This window comes from Camelus dromedarius, chromosome 25 (genome assembly GCF_036321535.1).
Source record: "Camelus dromedarius isolate mCamDro1 chromosome 25, mCamDro1.pat, whole genome shotgun sequence".
Taxonomy (NCBI): Eukaryota; Metazoa; Chordata; class Mammalia; order Artiodactyla; family Camelidae; genus Camelus; species Camelus dromedarius.
The window spans coordinates 13,188,179-13,205,135 of record NC_087460.1 but is presented as its reverse complement, the minus strand read 5'-3'; the positions used below and the strand labels follow the sequence as shown (position 1 = coordinate 13,205,135).

At 40.0% G+C, this 16,957-nt stretch overlaps 1 protein-coding gene and 1 pseudogene across 5 annotated transcripts in view; one reads left to right on the top strand and one right to left on the bottom strand.

Moving 5' to 3' along the window:
• SLCO1A2 (solute carrier organic anion transporter family member 1A2) overlaps positions 1 to 16,957 on the top strand; it is a 77,349-nt gene that overhangs the window by 17,740 nt on the left and 42,652 nt on the right. The gene's annotated exons all lie outside the window — the stretch shown is intronic.
• LOC135319272 (small nuclear ribonucleoprotein-associated protein B-like) lies at positions 808 to 16,827 on the bottom strand (annotated as a pseudogene).

Here is a 16,957-nt window from a genome sequence, read left to right as displayed (position 1 = left end):
CTAGAAATACAGCAGGGATCAAAGCCAAGTTCCTGGTCTCGTGCAGCTTAGAGCCTTTGGGGGAACAAAGACAAGCAAATGAGTAAGTAAATATGTAATTACAATTGGTAAGTCTGTGGAGAGAGTTAATATGGTGGTTAGAGAAACCAAAAAATGGCAGCACTGAGGTTGAATCATAAAACATGAGAGGTAACCAAGGAAAGAGTGCTGGGGACATGTTTAAGACCAGAGAAGCAGCACTGGCAAATGCTAGTGAGGGAAGGAGAAAGTGGTGGAAAGATGATGCTGAAGACGGAAGCAGGAGCCCACAGGTGCAGGGCTCAGAGGCTGAGTTAAGGAGGGCAATCCAAAGCTATCGAAAGGGTCCAAGCAGGGGAGTAACGAGTTTTGTTTTGCACCTCTTGTTTCAACATCAGTCTCACTTCTGTGCATGGAGTGGATCAGAGCGTTGCAGGAGAGAAAACCAGGCACCTGCTAGGAGACTAGGCAGTATTCCAGATGAGAGATGATGAAGCCTTAGACTGGGGTGAGGACAGAGGAGTTAGAGAGTAAATGACTTCAAATTATATTCAGGATCATAACGTGATTTGGAAAAGATTAGGTGCAGGGGGGAAAAATGAGAAGGAACTGAGGACAAAAATGAGTGCCAGGTTAGGATATAATGCATCATATGAATTAATGGGCTTCTTATACGATTTTTAAAGATTAAAAAGATTTTTAAATGTCTTTAAAGATAATTTCTACTTTGACCAAATTTGTGTGTGTGTGTGTGTGTGTGTGTGTGCGTGTGTTCACAATTTAAAAAGCTCAAGCAGGGGGAAACCCAGTTGGCCGGTCCCTGGGCGGTCTCATACCAGGGGGTGGAACTGTAGTGCCTGGAGGTGAGATTCACGGCCAGCAGGTGTGGACGGAGGCCCCTGTCCACCTGAGTACCGAGCTGGGGCTCCCGCAGTGCCGGCAGTAGCAGCAAGTGGAGCAGCTGTGATGGTGCCTCTTCCCTGTGGAGTCATTGCCTGGTGGGGTGGCCTCCCAACGCTCAGACAGGGCCTGCTAACCCAGCAGGAGTTTGGGGGATCGGCACACCAGCTGGTATGCCTTTGCCAGCTGCTCTGCCAACCCCAGGGCTTCCTGTAGCTCCAGCAAGTGATACCGGGGGTGATCCCTCCACCGTCATGGAAACCAAGTTCTCCCCAGGCAGCAACACCAGACCCAAAACCCGTTTTTCTTCGTGCTCTGTCTGCTTCACATTCTTCGGCTTGATCTCCCTGAACTCATCACAGACACAGGAGTTCAAGCTCAAAGGCTGATCAGAAGCTTTAAAGATGCCAGTGAAGATCTGGCCAACTTGCAAGGTACATCTCATTCTATAGTCAGCATCTACAGCATCCTACTGCTCTTCCCACAGTCGCAGCGGCTCTTCCCCTAAATCCAAGGTCCACAGGGAAGTTCCAGGATCCTTAAGACAAAGGAAAGGCTACAGTTACAGGTATGACGAGGGTTCTCCTACAGATAACACAAGTTGAGTCAGAAGCTTGTGATGGAGCCTGGTTTCCTTCACTTGGAATGAACCATGTGACTGCTCCAATACTGCTTTAACCACCTCTTGGTGTCTCGGCTAAGAATGCCTGTGTCAGTTCCCCCTTGAAATCCACCACAGGCACTTGCTGCTGCTGCAGTCACCTCAGGTAGAGTTGACACTCTAGGTTGCCTTTTCTTTTTGCTGCTCTGTTGGTGATTTCCACTATTCTATCTTCCAGGTCACTTATGCATTCTTTTGTATCACCTAATCTGCTGTTAATTTCTTCCAGCGTAGTTTTACTTCAGTAATTGTGTACTCTTCAGCTCTGCCTGGTTCTTTTCTATATTTTCTAGTTCTTTGTTGACATCCTCATTGTGTTCCTCTATTCTTTTGCCAAGTTCAGTTAGTGTTTTTATTACTATCGCTTTGAACTCTTTATCTGGTAAATTATTTATCTCCATTTCAATAGGGATCTTAAGTTGTTCAGGCTTTTTTCTTGTCCTTTTATTTGAAAGATATTCATCTGTCTTCTCATTTTAACTTTCTCTTTCTCTGTGAAATTACGTGCAACAGTTGTCTATCCCGGACTTGAAGGGGTGTCCTTGTGTGGGAGGGTCCCGGGGCAGTCTGCCTGTGCCCAGCGGCTTTGGTGGGAGAGCTGGAACTGAAGAAAACATAGGCTGTGACTCCTGGGCCATGCTGGCAGCCACCCCTTGGTGGGAAGCAGGGCTGGGGCTGGAAGGGCTAGAGCTGGAGCCAGGCGTGAGCCAGGGCTTCTCCCAGTTTCAGGGGTGGTCGCCGCCCCAGTGTGGATGGAGCTGGGGCCCTGGAGGGCTGGAGCTGTGTTTCTCAGCTGGTTCTGAGTATCTGCCTTGATCAGAGGCGGGGTCAGGGCCCAGGGGATTTGAGCCACACTTTTGGGCTGGCTCCAGGTCTCTGCCCTGGCTGCAGGGAGGGCTGGCCCTGCGTTGGCTCTTCTTCTTCCCCAGTGCGTGCGCACGCATTTGCAATGGCGGTCCCTGCCTCAGTGGGGAAGAGTGCCGGAGCAAGAGAAGCTGGAGCAGGAGTTTGGTGCGGGCTAGGGTGCACCCTGAGGCAGTTCTGGCAGGATGGCCGGAGTCCCAGGCAGTTTTCGACCTGCTGTCTCTGCTGGGACTGAGAGCAGGCAAGTTTGTGCACGCAGCCTTCAGGAGTGGAGCCTCGGTGTCCTACAGCTCTCCAGTATGTCTTACTGTGAACAGCAACGTCTGAGTTAGAAGAGACTGTAAGGAGAATTTAATTTACTCTCCTTTAATGCTTGAACTATTCATTCAGTAATATTTGGAGCATCCATTGGGTACTAAACCCTCAAGTGTAGTCCAGTTGGGAATTTGGGCAACTAAACAGAAAATAGCAGTGATATTGTCAACCTGCTGGAGAAAAGTACCGCAAAGCGGGTTGAACAACACAGGCAGAAAGTGTAGAAAGAGGCTGCGAAGTCTTCCCTGTTGGAGAAGCCTTAGGACAAACTTTTGTCCCCTTTGTACGATGTTACTGTCCATCTTGGTTCAGAAGATTATTAGCTCTTGGAAACCTGATTTAAATTTTTTGTTTTGTTTTATACTTAGGAACCCTTCATAAATAGCATTACTTTATGTTGTTTGCACTTGAGTTTTATTTTAATTCAATCTAATGCTCAGTAACTTCCAAGCTAAGTAGATATGGGATAACATTAACTGGTTCCAGTGGGGAGGGTATAACTCGGTGGTGGAGTGCGTGCTTAACATGCACAAGGTCCTGGGTTCAGTCCCCAGTACCTCCATTGAGTAAATCAGTAAATAAATAAATAAACAAACCTAATTACCTCCCCCCTCCAAAAACAAACAAAAATAACTGATTCCAAATAGTCATTTTCTGTTGTGGTTGGATGTAATTTGAGAGGTGAGTTTTAAATGATAATGTGAATAGACCAAAGAACTCTGGTTTGGATTTGATTATTTAAGTAGCTCCTATAATAATTTAAGAGTGATACCCTGTGATTAAATTGTAGCACTGCTCAGAGAACTAATATATAATTAAGGTTGAAATCTAGCTATTTTATATTCACTGTTAAAAAAAAAATTTAATACTTTATGCCGAAAATTCCTTTGAAGATTAGTGGTTTCACTGTAAGTGTAAATTGATTGGTTGACGAAATTGCCAAGCTCACTGAGGTATTTTTGCCTACATCCACCCATACTCCTCCCATCCCCAATCCCACAGAAACAGTCACACAACCTAGGAACCACCCAAACATGTAGAGGAACAGAGAAAGAGTATTCTTCTTTTAATGTGTTTCAGCATCCCTGGATTGAAGGTATTTGTTGCATGACACTTTTGGCTGAGGATGGAAGAGCCAACACCTCTGTTTTCTGAAGACACACGTTGAGTTTCAGAGACCCACAACAACAAAGTTTTATCTGTAAACAACAGATGACAGGCAAAAAGGGATGTGGACAGCCACGATGGACTGACCCGTTGACAATGACTGATGTTTTTGGACACACTCACACACCACTAGAATAGTACCCTTTGTAAGAAGACTCAAAATGTTTAGTTTAGAGATCCCCTCAATCAGGTGACCTTACTGAAATCAGATGTAAAATCAGATGAAGTGGGAGAAATAGAATAATGATCCAATTACTGGGAAAACAGAATAGGATTAGTTGGTATTCCCTGACACTCTAGAATTGATGCCCTCAGGGCTTAGAATTTTATCAAATTGCTACCATCCACCTCTCCTAACTTTGCCTCTTTTTTGCATTTCCAGAAATAAATTCAGTTTGGGGGCTGTAGGTCTGGACCAAAGTGCTTAGTGAAGTACAATTCTAAGCTGTCAATCTTTGAAATAAAATAGCAAGCCTTCCTTTGAAAGGCTATCCTTAAATAAAACAGCAAACCTTCCTAAATGCAAAGGGAGGAAAGACCAGGAGGGGTGCATGGTAGCGATTAGACAAAATACTAAGAGATTTGAGTCACTAAAGCCCTAAGGAGCTTTTGTCTGGTAGCTCCAAGTGCCATGACATTGATGAAGCCGGAGGGCACAACAGTCCGTGAAATCAGCCACGCACAGAAGGACAAATACTGTGAGATTCGCATTATGTGAGGTACCTAAAATAGTTAAACTCCTGGAAACAGAGCAGAATGGTGGTTTCCTGGGGCTGGGAGCAGGGGGAACTGGAGAGGTACTGTTCAACAGATATAAAGTTTCAGTTACACAAGATAAATAAGTTCTGGAGAACTGAGGTAGGGCATTATGCTTATACAATACTGTATTGTCCCCTTAGACATTTAAGAAGGTAGATCTCATGTTAAGTGTTCTTACCACAATAAAAACAAAACGCAACCACAAAGAAAGAAAATAAAATAATGTGGACTGCTAAAACCAAGACTAAACCAAACCAAACCAAACCAAGACAAACACCCCAGCAAGACCTTTCAAAATATAGGTTAGAAGTGTGGTGCAGTGGAGGCCTGAAATTTTTCAGAACAATATGGGCATCTGGAGGTATCTTAAATCGCTCTCAATCCGTCCTTCAGATTTTGTCCCAAGATTTTGTTGAAGTCACAAACTGTCAAGCCTTCTTCCAAACCCAGGAGAAAACTTCCTAAGACCAATTTCAAGTCAGTACAAACCAAGACCCAAGGGCCCATGGGGTATGGGTAGGGTAGCCTTACGTGGTGTTTGTCTGATCTCAGTTATTTGGGGGCATAACAAAGCCTGGTGTTGATACACTTCATGTATGTCCTTGATCAGTGGCCCTTCCCAAGCTTTTAACATTTTTTCTACTAAAGTTTATAAGCATTGGAAGGTGTTTTAAAAAGTGTAAGACACCGAATCTGGGATGCTCGTGGAGATACTTTGAACTCATCTGAGGTGGGGGAGAGATTTCTCTAGTGAGTCTGAGGTGGGCCCAGGAATATGTTGTAGGTGGACTAGAGACCCCATTTTGAGAAACTGCGATAACAAAACAAGACAACTTGCTTTTTGTTCTCAGCACACCCTGAACTTGGTGACTCCCAAGCTTGCACGTCTCATGTTAACGAACAGTTTGCCACGCGTTGTCTACCTGTCTTATCTACTGGCTTCCAAGGTTCTTGAATGGGAGGGCTACTAATTGCTAACTTCTGGTTTACTTGGTATCTCTCAGTAGAATGGCTTGGGCACTTGTAGGCACCTTGTTATTATAATGTGATGATTAAGAGTGAGGGCTCTGGCGGCTGACAGTTTTGGGCGGGAATCCAGGTTGTGCGACTTTAAGCAAATTAATATCTCTAAATCTCTATTGCCTCATTTATGATACTGGGTAACAACCACTATATTGTATGTTTATGCGCTAATTAAATGATATTACAGATAAAGCTTTTTATACAGTGCCTGGAGCATCAAAAGCTCTCCAGATACAATAGTAATTTTATGAGGAAAAATTTTAAATCACCCAGTAAAAGCTCATTAAAGAAACATAGAAAATATAGATAAGAAAAATGCTGAGGTATAAACCAACCTAATCTCATCTCCCAGAGATAAGAAAACAACTTTTTTTAAAAATGGAGGTAATGGGGATTAAACTCAGAACCTCATGCATGCTAAGCATGTCCTCTACCACTGAGCTATACCCTTCCCCTAATAAAACAACATTTTGATGAATAGCCTCCTAATATTGATTTTTTTTCCAGCTTTATTGAGCTATAATTGACATACAGCACTGTGTAAGTTTAAGTGTACAGCATAATGACTTGACTTACATACATCATAGAAATTACCGCAGGAAGTTCAGTGACCACCCACAATGACGTTTTAAGCAGGTTTTCTTCAAAGTTGTTCCACTTTCAATACTCAGTTTCTTTCCAATTCAAGTCACCAAAAGAATGTCAGTGCCTCTGTGTCTTAAAACACTCTTGATCTTTCAAAAAGATAAAGTCTTAACAGAGAGTCTACAAATAGGGGCTGTTTTCCCTGTGGTCTGAACTTAGGATTAGTCCTGTTAGCAAGAGCTTCGCACAAGGAGTGAAGGAAGAAGTGTTTTATCTTAAGTAGGTGGATTTAGGTTGGCAATTACCATAAAATACAATGACCCTACCATTATTAATGGCACATGTATGGCTTGTTAGCTCATCTTGTTTCCAAATGAAGTGCATTGGGTGTTTCTTTCACCGTGGAGTAGAGCAGATGGCCTTGGCTATGACTTTGCAAGTTCAGAATATATAGTATCTGATGATGTTGGAGCTTGGGTCACACAACAGGCCAAATTTCAATCTAAAGGAAATTGCTTTGGAATCTAAAACTAGTTTTTTGTTTTTGTTTTTTAAATAACTAGGTGGGTTTTTTTTTAACATTTTTTTTATTGATTTGTAATCATTTTACAATGTTGTGTCAAATTCCAGTGCAGAGCACAATTTTTCAGTTATACACGAACATGTATATATTCATTGTCACATTTTTTTCTCTGTGCGATACCATAAGATCTTGTATATATTTCCCTGTGCTATACAGTATAATCTTGTTTATCTATTCTACAATTTTGAAATCCCAGTCTGTCCCTTCCCACCCCCTGCCCCCTTGGCAACCACAAGTTTATATTCTATGTCTGTGAGTCTATTTCTGTTTTGTATTTATGCTTTGTTTGTTTGTTTGTTTGTTTGTTTGTTTAGATTCTGCAATATGAGCGATCTTATATGGTATTTTTCTTTCTCTTTCTGGCTTACTTCACTTTGAATGACATTCTCCAGGAGCATCCATGTTGTTGCAAATGGCATTATGTTGTCAGTTTTTACGGCTGAGTAGTATCCATTGTATAAATATACCACATCTTCTTTATCCAGTCACCTATTGATGGACATTTAGGCTGTTTCCATGTCTTGGCTATTGTAAATAGTGCTGCTATGAACATTGGGGTGCAGGTGTCATGCTGAAGTAGGGTTCCTTCTGGATATATGCCCAGGAGTGGGATTCCTGGGTCATACGGTAAGTCTATGCCTAGTCTTTTGAGGAATCTCCATACTGTTTTCCACAGTGGCTGCACCAAACTGCATTCCCACCAGGTTAAATAACTAGGTATTTAACACTGCTGGGAAGATGGCTGTACCAGTGGTTTTTGCTGAAGGTGGGATAAAAGATAGTCATATATATTTCACATATATTTTCTTTTCGGGATGTATCTTTTCAATACAAAGTCGTATAGTTGGCAGTTACGGTTTGATTTGACTGTATATATTACCAATATAAATTCTCTTAAACACAATATTCACCCTAGCTCTACATTCTGTGCTCAGAAAAAACGTTATCTGTTTGATTTCTCTTCAGTACATACTATGCTCTCACCACCATGTCATGGAAGTAGGTGGATTCTTCAGAGATCAAGGATAGTCTTTTTCTAAATTTACTAGCTTACCAGAAACAATGTTTTAAAGATTAATCTGCATAAGCATATGAAATGGTTCTGTATATGGTTTCTTATAAATGCAATTTATTGACTGTATTAAGTAAATATTAATATTTTCTTCTTGAATATATTCATGAACCTATTGAAAAACATACTTCATATAAATATATTCTTCATAAATGCATTCTTCCTTATTATATTCTTCATGAATATATCTTTCACACATATGAACATTTTCAATGAATTTCTTCATCTTTATTATGCTTATAATACTATGTCATTAGAACTTGTTCTTTATTAATATATTTATATTAATATTTATTAGAAAATCTATTAGAAAATAGCCATTAAAAGACCAAATAAGTCTAAGACCCAGCTTTCAACAAATTGAGCATTTCTAAGACGTATTTAATGTACAATTGAAAAAATACACCTTATAAAAAGTTTTTATTAAATTTAGCAAGTTTGATGTTTGATAAGTTGACATTGTAACTGATTTCAAGTTTAATTCTATTGTCAGTCCATTTGCTTAAGAAAGCATAATTTGTGATTGTCTTTCATGACTTGGAATGGAAAAACACATTTTAGTTTTATATTTTGCATTCAGTCTTGCTTACTCAGTTTCTATGATGATATAGCAAAAGCTAACTTAAAATCAATTTTAATTTTTAACATGATATTATGAATCCATCCTCACAAACTGATAATGATCCTGAATTTTTCAGGATTGGCAATTTACTTAAAATGAATGAACAGAATTATTTATTGTCTGTGCCTAAAGGGAAAAATAAAGATGTTGTGGTCTTGCTTGCAGGTAAATCTGTTACTATTTTTCTGGTTCCATAATTTTAGAATAGGCTGAATTGTTCACATCTCTAGGCTACTATGTTTACATCAGTTACACCAATTGATCCACAGAATCATAACCTAATTTTCCTGCTGCAAGGAGGAGGTAGATTCCACATGAAAATGCTACTTTCGCATATATTTAGCTTTGATTTTTTGAGATTTAGGTGAAGAATGAGCTGCATTTGGACTATGAGACATCACGGTCCTAGAAAATCCTACAATTGTACTTAACCAAACCAAACACAAAACAAAAACAGATCAAAATCAAAACTGCTACAAATAACTGAGGATTAAAAATTAACCTGCTTCTTTGAATGTGTTGTTATGGTTTCTACGTTTTTGTGTTCATAAGAAATAGCATTTACTCACTGTCTCCTACAGAGTCATTACTTTGTATTTATATAAATATGGAATAGGAAAATTGTTTTGCACATATAAGCCAGGGATTTTGAAGAAAGAATCTTTATTCTCAACACTGATTTTACTAAGAAAAGGGAGAAACAGTAGTCCCGTTACTTATTAAAGAAATAAGGAGTAGGGTTTACTAACATCTGAATTCAGTTAACAGGAAGACTCACTCTAAATCAAAATGCTCAAACTGTTTCCTTTCCTTTAAAAAGAAAACCTTATTTATATATAACCCGAGTCAAATGCATTGTTAATTTTAAAGTAGGACTTTAATTAATGCATTCATTTCCTCTTGTCTTTCTCTTATGCATGTAATTTTCTGCTACACTCATTTAGATAAGTTACTGTATGATGTGAAGGGTCTTAAAAGATTTTCCAAACCAAATGTATTTGCCTCTTTGGCTTCTTGTGTGCTAAAATTCCTAACATGTGAGCTAGTCCTTTTAATTAAAAATCTTTAACAAAAGGCCCCTATTAAAAATGTGTATCTGCCTAGGAGGAGCATATTAAATTCAAAATTAACAGGTGGTAATGTATCAGTTTGAATTTATTAACTAGATTAGTTTCATAGCAACTAGAAAGGAGTAGAAGCAGGGCATAAACTACTGTGGAAAGTGAGTCAAGCGAATTGCTGTAATTTACACTTCCGTGAGGTCAAGTGTGGGGTATATGGTGAGTTTATGGTACAGTAGATAAGGGAAGGGCGCTGTCCTTTGATTCTGTCTTCTCTCGGGCTTCCTATGATGCTAAAATATTGCAGCTCTCTCATTCTAGAAGTTTTGGAAGGCGGCACATAGAACTGTTTAACCCCTAACACTAATGCAAGATGCAAATAGTTGCTCAGTAAGTGACACTGATCTGATTTTTGAAGATACATAAATTCAGTTACAGAAGTTCCAGCTTTCACTGCTCAGCAGTACTTTTATTAGGTTCATCAGATTTATCCAGCAGGCAAAAAAAAAAAAGTTTGACCTATCTGATTCCTTTGCTTTTTTTTTTCTATCAACACTCATGCCTTGTGTGAAAGAATTGGTTTATGTGTAGACAGAGTAAGTGGCTATGTGATGGATATGATCTGAAAGGTATTGCAAAATGTTGTCCTCTTCTGTCCTGTGTCCCTGCTGATAGAAATGTCTGTCATCAAAATTTCTCCCTTGCATGAGATAACCAAAGTGAAAACTTTATCCTGTATTTTACAAACATACGCATTTTTTTTTTGCTGGGAAGGATAAAAGGATAATTGCCCCTAATCAGAATGATGAATTAGGTTAGCTGATGTTACATTGTAAAGTAGCAAAATTAGGCCCCAAGGAAAATATCTAAAGAGTTAGAGGGAAAGGAGAAGAGAAAAAGGGGCTGAAAGTTATGTTTTCATGGAAGTTACTCTTTGATTTAGCCTGTCATCTCTCATCTGGATTCAGAAGAAAAAAAAATAAATGACAATTTGACTTCCACGATGACAGTTGTAGGTCATGCGGGAGCTCACGTGCATTTGGGCTTCTCAGTGTCATGGGTGTGTGAGCCTGAGTGGAGGCATGTGGTGCAGCTTAAAAGCTTATCAACTGTATCTATTGACCAAGTATTTCATATGCATAAGGCCATCTAATTGTGGCTGATATATTAGCCAGTCTGCATATATTACTGGGCATCTTTGACCTATGCAAGTAAATTTTTAAAAGGAATTCTTCAGTACTTCATTATGAAGGAGCGTAGGAAATTTTAACCTTTTGAGAGTGATATTTTGGAATTAGTTTACATAAAATCCCACCATATAGGCAACCATTTATTCTGGCCCAGTTGAAAGGAAAGAGTTAATGGACTACCAAGAGATGTTTAATTAATTCTCTCTCTATTGGTAAGGCCAATGATATTTTAAACAAAAAGCACGTTAGTAAATTACATCTATTAGCTGTTTTGCTGCTAACCCAAAACCTTTTCAGTCATTGTATGCTGAATTTGAAAAGAGGCGCATATCCATAAACTCAGAATTATGGCCTGGTGAGTAATGAAAGTAAAATGCTATCTAGTGCCATCAGCCTGGGGTTGATGAATCATAATGAACGACCTTTTATGAAAAATTTGAGAAAAATGAAATCTGCACTGCAGCCAACCTACATCACATTTCTTTCTCTAAGTTGCATTAATCAAAGCCCTTTGAGTACCACAGCTAATCTGTAAGCAACTCAGATGATTAGATAAACTCAAAGGCATTTTGGTTCATATTTTAACACATGTCATCTATTCTAAATGATAATATCATAAGGGAGATGCTGACAAAAATGCATGGCTAACTTAAAATAATGCTTTGCCTACTTGGGATACTGATGTCAATTCTATGCTGTCCCAAGTAAAGGCTAAATTGGCAAATATCTACTAACTTAAGACGCAGAGCGCTAGGTTGAATATTTCAGAAGTAATTAATTTTTTAAACTCAGCTCTCTCTAGTGTTGAACAATGGTTTTTGTGCCTGACTTATTCACATCATTTTGGGGTGCAGACCAGACTTTTATCAGCTCCATTTTCTCCTTTACGCACAATAGCATTAGCTACAACTGGGTTACAGGAAGGAATTCTTTGCGGTCCTCCCTACTCAAAAAAATGCCCCTAACAGCAGGCTACAGGGCCCTTTATTTCTTCTGTCTGGCTTGAAACCAACCACTCCTTTGGGTTCATATAGAGAAAACTGGGGTCATGATCTCTAGGTGTTTGCATTAGAGTGCATATTTGTCTAGTTTTAAACAGATGAAAAAGAAGGGAGGGGTGTGTCTGTATGTGTGTGTTGGGGGTTTAGGAGGACAGAATTGGGTAGAGACTGAAGGAAAGGGCTGCTTTGGGAATCAGATCAGCTCCTCCAAATACCTAAGATGTTACCTTGAACTAATCTCTTAATGATTTTGGTTTCAGTTGCCCCGCCTGGAAAATGATGTAATTATCTAATCTGTCCCTGTGTGTTCACACACGGGGGGGAACATCAGGGTGGAAACAGTGGGAGAGGAGAGTAGACAAGGACCAGAGCAGGAGCGACCATCAGACATTTGGTCCTAGGCATTACCAATTGCCCGCCTTAAATCTTGGCTCCTCTCTGCTGTGTGTCCATGGTGGAAATGCAGAGCTTCTTAAAGGAGCTTCTGTCATGCTAGACCTTTGCTCTCTTACTCATCTGCCTGGAATGCCTTCTCCCCTCACTCTATCTGTCTAACCTCTACCTTTCAAGTTCTACTTGAGAGCCACCTAATTTATGAAAGCTTTTCTGATTCTCAAAGTTGAAATTGATCTTTTTCTCCCTGAATAGTAGTAACTAACATTTTCTGAGCACTTTCTATGCCCCAGGCATGGTGTTAAGATCTCTGTACATATTAACTCATATGATTCTCACAAGAAAGCTCAGAGGCGAGTCTTCCTATAGAGTAGATTTTATTGAAAAGGAATCTGAGGTCCGATAATTTTTTTTCAAGGCCACACCGTGAGAAATTTATGCATCAAAATTGGAATCAAGATGGTCTGGCTCCCAACCTACACCCTTATTCCTTAACCTGGGCATTGGCATAACATAACGTTGAATGATAGTTTCTGCTGTAGGTACCTTATCTTGCGATAGGTCTGATATAGATGGAAACCACATCTTCTAAAGCTACCTATCCTCCAAGCACCTGGAAGACAGTTCTGTATATATTAAGTACATAATATATGTTTATTGAACAAATCTGAGACCTAGAAGGATAGAGAGACATATGCAATCAAATAAAGGAAAAAGAATTATTTTGCCTTATTAAATAGAAGTGCTAACAATGAAACCACATGAGACCAGGTGGCAAATTGAACTAGGGTAGTGGCGAAGAGATGGGGGGAAAAAAACCAGAATGGATCCAAGGACTACTTAGGAGGGAGAAGAGAAAGATGAAATAAACAAGACGGCTTATGAAGCTTTTTAATGATTTCTTCTCCCCACTCCGGGTGGCAGATCTGTAAACTAAGGGTTGTGCCTGGTATCTTTATCTATCTCACCTGCACTGTGATGAATGTCATGAAGGCAGAATAAGACACAGAGACAGCTGCCTACCACCAAATCAGAGATAAGGCATAGCCCCTTCCTTAGCTTTCACCCTACCTTCTGATTTCTAGCTTTGTCAGAGGCAGAATCATATCACCCAAGATTCAGAGGGAGACAAAAGTGGACACATAGAAACTAGTTTGTATCATAACTCAACTTGGCATGTGTTCACTAGCCCCAAGGAAATATAATTTTCTTCTGATCAGAAGAAATGTGCTGAAGAATTTTTCTGAGGCAAACTCCTGTTTATTATCATCTGACGTGTTCATATTTGTTGGACTTTATTCAAGAGAGAAGATAGTTAGCTAAGAGTGTCTTTTTATGTGTTATTCAATCATGTAGCTCTTGTGTAATTTCCACAATCATATTTTTCTGAGTATTAATGTCATAACTAAGAAATTGTGTGACAGCTTATTTGATTTCTGCATCCCGAACTCCAAGAAAAATGTGTGATTCACACTGACCTGTAGGAATATTTTGAACTTTTATTTGCTTAGCAACGAACGATTTTAAATGGTTTGATATTTATTTATTTGCTTAGCAATGAATGGTTTTAAATGGTTTGATATTAATTAATTAATTAATTAATTAATTAATTAGTAGAAAAAGATTTTACAGCTTATTTATTTATTACTATTAACAGAACAACACTTTTCTAGGTGCTTTAGAGCTCTTTCTGTGCACACATAGAAAAGATACTTGTGTTTCATATCAAGATAAACACCTGGAGGTGAGCAGCCCACTGACTCAGGCCACTCCAGACTGGCCATCCTTCAGCTAAACTGTTAATATCTCACCACACCTTGAACCCACTCACTAAATAAGAGCCCTGCAGTCTGGGAAGCTCTGTTGTAGGGGAGGATGATGAGTAAAATATCCTATCTTCCTTCAGAAAGATTATAATTTGTTACAGACATCCATATACTTATAATACAATGAAAAACAACACATTATATAAAGGCAGGTGGAGTTGGGATGGGAAGACTGCAAAGAGTGGTCCTTTTGGGGTTTGGCCTTGAAGAACAAGGGAATTAGCAGAGAAAGCAGTAACATATTCTAGAGAGATGGAACATCATTTGGGGAGATACAAGTAGCAGTGAGTTTGAAAAAGTAACTAGCAACTATGCGGAGCTGGAACAAAGGGTGAATACAGAAATGATTATGGCTCTGATGACTTTCCAGAACCTCTGATTGTGGGCAAATATCCGTCTCTGCCCCGCTGACACTGGCATGACCAAATGGCATGCTTTGATCAGGGGAATGCATCAGAAAGATGTTGCGTAAGTTCCAGCACAAGGCATCAAGGAGCATTCATTGCAATTGCACACTTCTCCTCACTTCACTAGCCCTCCTGTGATCTGATATGAGAAGGCTATGCATCAGGTAACCTGTGTTCCTAAATGAAAATGCGTGGGACAGAACTAAAGCATCATAGAAGCCTCATAACCAGCCTGGCTCCACTCAGTTCGGTCTGTGTCTGCCCCACAGCCGAACAACAGAGCCACAAATGTGAACACACTTGCTTCCATGCCACTGAGGTTTTTGATGTGTTCTGCAGCATTATTGCACCAAAACCTGATAAATCTAGAAACTGGGACTGCTAATGGGGTTCTTCTGTAACAAAAACCATGAACTATACATCATTTTTAGAATCAGACGGCAAGTAGCTATATGTGAGCTGGAAAAATAGTGACCCATGTTATGTAGTGATGAAACATTTGGTCAATCAAGTAGTTGGTCTACAATAACCTAGAAACAAACAAACAAGCAAAATACCTGATGAACTTGCATCATTGGCCAGGAGGTCTTGAGGCAGAAATGTTGACATCATGAGCTGGTTGTTGCTAACAGCAATGGACAAGGAACCACAAAAAATGAGGTGCTCAGAAAATGGCTTGTTTTCAAGTAGAATTGAAAGAGGTTAGAGACAGCCCAGAAACCTGCAATTGCAAAATAAAATTGTTATCGTTTTTTTTTAAACCACATTGAAGAATTATTGGCCATTAAGACACATCCATAGGGCAAAAACCATATCCAAGAGCTGCTCTCCAGGTGCAGCTGCAGAGCAAAGGCATGGCCTGTATAAAGATTTCTGAAGCGGGGAGGGTATAGCTCAGTGGTAAAGCACGTGCTTAACATGCACGAGATCTTGGGTTCAATCCCAGCACCTCCATTAAAATAAATAAACAAATAAACCTAATTACCTTCCCCTTCAAAGTAAATAAATAAAAATAAATAAATAATTTTTTTTTTAAGACGTCTGAAAGGGTGAAAATCATGCCTGGTAGAGTCTTTCATTTAGACCAAATGGCCAGCCATCAGACGCATGAACATTAAAAAAAATAAATATCTGTTGTTGCAGCCCACTAAGATACCGTGGTGGCTTGTTAGGCAGAATTCCCAAAGAAAAACTGACTAATACATCCAATGTCTACTCTTGGTACCACTGAAGGGTTTTGACGTATGTACATAACGTTATCTCCAACGGAAGCTCTCTTTCTCTGGGACCCACCCAGTACCTGTAAGGACTACTCAGCTGGTCGTTTCAGGAGTGGGAGGCACAAATTCTACAAGACAGCCACTGGGCGTGATGATGAGTGACAGCATTCCCACCTCTACCCTTTGGTTCGCAGATCATTTTTTGTGTTTATCATGACACAGAAGTCTGTAATGATCACCAAGGTATACTGCCTTCTAGAGGGTTGTACCTCATCATTGCAGGATGTCATCTCCAAATTGGCCCCTCCACTGTGACTTCAATAGATCATTTACTGTTCTATCCCAGATTGGTCACTTCTAAATAGTACAGTATTTAATAGGACCAGTAGATCCCATGGTATTTTGTCTGTTACTGAACCTCTTTTGTCATAAAGTTGGTCCATTGGTCCAAATGTAATGTTTTGCAGGATCTTATGCTGGTAGACCAGACACTCTGTAAGCACTTAGGTGATGGTCCCAGACTGAGGCTCTGTGAGCAGGACAGACATTTCCAAACGCAGAATATGTATCAGTTCTTGTACAGATGAATCAACACCCCTGGCAGGGTGTCCAGTATAATTAATTTGCCACCTCATGGCTGATTAGTTTTCTCAGGTGTACCATAACAAGGTCTCTGTTCCTGGCAAACTGGACATTCATCAGTGATGAACTGATCAGCCTTGGTTTGCTGGAATCTGTTTCATTGGTCCCATACACTCCCTCCGTGCTTCCCTATGATTATTCTTTTCAAGTCCTCGTAATGTCAGCTCTGGGTTGGTCAACCACAGAAGCTGAGTGACACCAACTGGTTGAATCATTCTGTTGAATCATTTGGTTATTAAGTGCCTCTTTGACGGTGGATGCTCTCTGGTAGGCATACACAGATTTTCACACTCATATTCGTTCCTAGAAATCCATCCACACGCCTCATCCCCAGACCTCCTCCAGCCCTACCTTGTAAGTCTCCAACTAACCAGCTAACCCACTTGCCATTGCTCTTGATTCACACACATTTTCACATCGCGCCGTTTCTCTTTCCACACAAAGTGAATGATCAGGTGCACCTCCTGAAGTTCTGCTGATTGGGAAGACTGGTTGTCATCTCTGTTTTTCAGCCCCATCTCCGAGAGGGGCAATTCATTTTTGGTTTGTATCCACATATTGAGCTCACCCACTTGTAAGGCAAACTCAGTCTTTTCTGCCTCCTCTGCCAGCTAATTTTAAGGAACTTTGCTGATTTTACAGATATGA